Genomic DNA, 4,556 nt, shown 5'->3' with positions numbered 1-4,556 from the left:
TCAATATAAAACTGCAAAAAAAGATTTGTTTGTTCTGTAAAAATGCGTAACCATTTGTCACTCACTAATTATGTAACAAACACACTCTAAAATGGCATAGTAATTAACAATTTTGGTATCTTCAACACTATCAAAAATCTGTAACTGTGGGCAATTACTCACGAAAAAAATGAAAACGTAAATCATTGACTTCTATGATAATTTTCGTTTGTTTCCATCAAATAAAACAAATGCTTCTTATCACTAGCAAAAAAACTTTAAAGTATGTGGTATTTGATGGTCAACGAGAAACCGAATGATACTTTAGAGGCGCTTCGCATCGTGGTATGGTGTTCACTTCGAGAACGTCAGATCGTGTAATCAATCCTCTTCCAGGTTAATGATAGTGTGTGGGGAAGAGCCCTCACTTGACCTCTAGGCTCAGGTCTACCACAGACTGACCAATTTCGTCTGCAAAAATGGTACCAAGTGGAGGTTCTAGACGCAAAACAAAGAGGACCTTGAGTCCCAAAATAACTCTGGAATTTGGGGAAATAAGAGAAATGGACTATGCTTAGACATGCTGAATAGCTTTTTATAGATCCTCTGCGAATTGCAGAAACTAAAGTAATTATTATCAATTTGGTTTGCAAAGAAATTTCCCATTCCCATCGTCATAGCATAAAACATGACTTAGCCTGTATGGCTGTTCCGACTACAGCGGCTTAAGAAAAAATCACACGTTGAAAATACTTAATATTTAAAATTCTCAGTATTTTATTTAGAAATAAATGCAAAATGAAATGATGAAAATGAGAAGTTATAACCGCCGAAATAACAGTAAAAATTGCAGCAGTGAAACAACTTCAAGAAGTTGTTAGTAGGCATGTCAGCCTCTAATCAATTTTGATTATTTAAATCTAGAAACCGAAAACATCCAGACACTGAGACTTTAAATTTTTTTTTTGGGAATTCAAATCCAGCTCAATGGGGCTTTAATCTTCACGTTAACCCTTCCCGCAGTGTCAAAAATGAATAAAAATCGATTATCCATAGAAAATATACAGATTTCAGAACTGTGGTAATTTTATCTGGTAAAACTTCGATTATGTAGTTTTATTATTCAATTATAACGCATTTTGTTTTGCAAAAACTTTAAACTGCATATCTTTATTATATAATCATTGCCAAAACACTCTAAAACAGTTTTTTTTGTATCAAATTTTATGCATACTATTAACAAATTATAGACACATTATCTACAGATTATCTACAGATCATCTACAGAATATATACTGATTCTATACCGATTATATGCAGATTTTATACAGACTATATACATATTATAAACAAATCATGAATTGATTTTTCAACATTCTCGCCAACAAGATAGAATGAGTATACTGAAATAAAATTATAATGTAGGCTTTTTATTGAAATTTTTGTACTGATGCTTGACCTGGAAAAAAATTAAACTCCTTATTGTGTAAATCAATTGCACCAAAAAATAAATTTCTCTATGTTGATTTTTCTAATTTTTTATTGATGTTTTTCTCACAAAATTGCGCTGAACAAGTTGATCTCTTAAATGGCATTTGGAGAACTTTTGCACAATATTATTTTGCTTACCGTGTAAACCCTTAGATTGCAAAAATTTTAGAGGGATCTCTTGAAAGTTCTAGTTTGCGGTAACTTATTTTCCTCAAGAGAGGTCAGCTCACTATAAAACTGCAAAAAAAAATTTCCTGATTGCAATTTTTTGTTGAATTTGTCAAAAACATCATTAATTTAAATTTTGAATGATCAAAATTGAAATTGTTACAACCCCTTTAGCTTTTCGGCAAAATAATCATATTGCTACAGATTTCATAGAAATTATATACAGATTATCTACAGATTATTTACAGATTATCTACATTTTATTTACAGGTTTTATCGTGTAAACATTATATACTGACTATATTCAGATTATCTACAGATTATATACAGGTCTTACACAATAGAAAAGTCGATTATTTTGGCAGTAAAATCCATTTATTTTTGGTGGAAAAAAATGGATTCGATCTGTACAGAATCGGTTATCGTTCGCAAAACAGTTGTAGATAAATCGATTCTATACTTGCGTTAATCTGTGTAAATTTTTCTGTATATAATCGATTTTTATCCATTTTTGTCGCTGCGGGTTATGAATGTTTTTGGAAGTATCTTAAATTAGGCAAAAAACTCCTACGCCATAGTTCATTCTCACGCCTTTTAGGGAAGCAATGTTAGTCAAAATAATTTATAATAGCAAAATAAAAACTACCTCTAGTTCAAAATTAGTTGAAAACTTGAGTTGTTTTATGCCAATTCACAGTCTTAGAAAAGCAATTTAGAGCCCATTTAGCATCCATGCGTTCATCGCCATTAGCTGAATCACTGATACTCAATTCCTAATTAACCATCATTCAAGCAAGTTACTTCCATGTTTGGTTGTCGGTTAGCCTCAGAAATAGTTAAAAAAATAAAACTGAGGAAAAATTATTTGTTCATTAACTATACACTTGAAGTTCAGTTTTGCTATTTATTTTCTGTTAATACATTTGCGCCATTTACTCTAAATTTACGGTAGTTTTAAGTGAGCTTAGCTTCTGTTGACATTATTTTTCAAGTTTCAATCTATTTTCGGCCATTTTTCAGCTAAGTTTATTCGAACTAAATTCTTTTTAACCTTTAGTTTGTTTTCACCTCAAATTATCAAATATTTTATTATCAGGTTTTGAAAATTGTCCTCGTTAGAAGAAGTTTGAAGCAACGAGTACACTGAATGTTTGAATAGTTTCCTGAGTATTTAAAAAAATCAGCGGGCACAGGGGTATTCTCTTACATCAATTTTTGTTTGAACAATATATGGACCAGATTAATACTAAACTCGAAAAAAAGTCCGCGCCAAAAGCGCCAATTTATGGTCAAAACTTTTTATTAAGTATATAAGATCGGCATAATTGACACATTTTGGGCTCATCAGTGTGCAGAAAAAATTATTTCTCACACTGAGTTAGAAGAAGTTTGAAGCAACTTCTTAGCCTTAGCCTGTAGGTTATTTTTGTGCAGGTTATTTTTGTGGCACTCTGATTTATCTATGAGTAATCAGTTGGGCCAAATTGGTCAAATATTCTAATTTTTCCTTCAAACTTCAACTTTAAGAAGTGTGCAGAGATTGAGATGTTGTCTCACATTCGTCATGACTACTCCATTGAGACACTCATTTCACACATCGACGGCGGCAACTCCTCGTTCAGGTTTTGAAAAATAGATATTTCTAGTAGGAGTTTGCAGAAAAACTTGAAAAGCTAGCTATAATAAACTTGCTCAGAAAAATGGTACGTCTGATAATAAATTAGTTAACGCAAAAATGAGCGTTAGTTTATTTTTTTTTTAAATAGGCAGCATCAAATCATTACAAAGTTATAGAAACTCTATATCCGTCAGTTATTTCTACTGTGAAGTCGAAATAGTGTTTCAACTTGAACTTGAACGCGGGTTTATTCGTTTGCCGTAAAGATCGAATGCTCGAATTTTTTCAACCAATCAACGTCCTTTAAAGTACCCTAAATTGACTGTTTTTTAATGCTGATTTCCTTCAAATTTATAAACTATTATCTCTGATTGGCTGACAAATTGCACATCTTTGCGCATCGCATTTTGCCCTTGGCACATGAAAGACTCCATCTTTTCCTATGCCGCAGGGAGTAGCGGTGAGCATGAGTGCCGCTTAGCATGCAACAATTGTTTTAAATAGTTAATCAATATAAAGTTTATTTTCCAAGTCTTTTGTTTGGTAACGGATTTTGAAACTATTTTCGCCTAATCAAAGTTTTTGTCAAAGAGCACGTCGTTATTCGAAACTCCAAATTTGAGTAAGTGAAGGTTGAAATTGCAAGCAAGTGACTGCATTTTTTACATGGGCAAGCTAATCGACACATGCTAATAGGCCGATCCCCTCATGTCGCAGTATCAAAATTATGTTGTCCAAATAAGTTTTTTATCTCACGATTTTTCATATAACAAAGAATTGAAACATATATTTCTTTAAAATCTTGACAAATATTGGCTATAATATGTTAAAAGGCTTTTCTACATATATTTTTTAAAAACGTTTGCCCCATTGTTTACAAAAAAAATGAAATGCTTCGACGTGCAATTTATCGTTTTCTTAAAAGACTAATCTTTGTCTCGCAAAAAACTAACGCTTGTTGTCCTTTCGCCAAAATCAAACTTTTTACGGACTTTCTTAAATTTCCGTGATTTACTTGGTGATGTTATTAGGCTCTGTTGAAAATCGAAAATCAGGCTTTCAAAAGCGCGTTTTATCGAAACTTCAACGCTTGTATGGACTGAAGCTCTTTGTTATTAACAGCTAAGTGAAGAAACCTTAATTCTTACGATAGCTTCTTAGAGGCCATATAAAATTATTTTTTGATACCGATTTGTCGCTGAGAATTACTGAAAACTCCCTTCCTACCTTTTAGTGAAACGTTTGTTTCATTTTGACAATTTGTAAATTGTTTGTTTGTAGTTTCTAAGTTTCACGAAAT

This window comes from Symsagittifera roscoffensis, chromosome 1 (genome assembly GCF_963678635.1).
Source record: "Symsagittifera roscoffensis chromosome 1, txSymRosc1.1, whole genome shotgun sequence".
Lineage (NCBI taxonomy): Eukaryota > Metazoa > Xenacoelomorpha > Acoela > Convolutidae > Symsagittifera > Symsagittifera roscoffensis.
The sequence above is the reverse complement of the archived record's forward strand: the minus strand, read 5'-3'. Positions refer to the sequence as shown.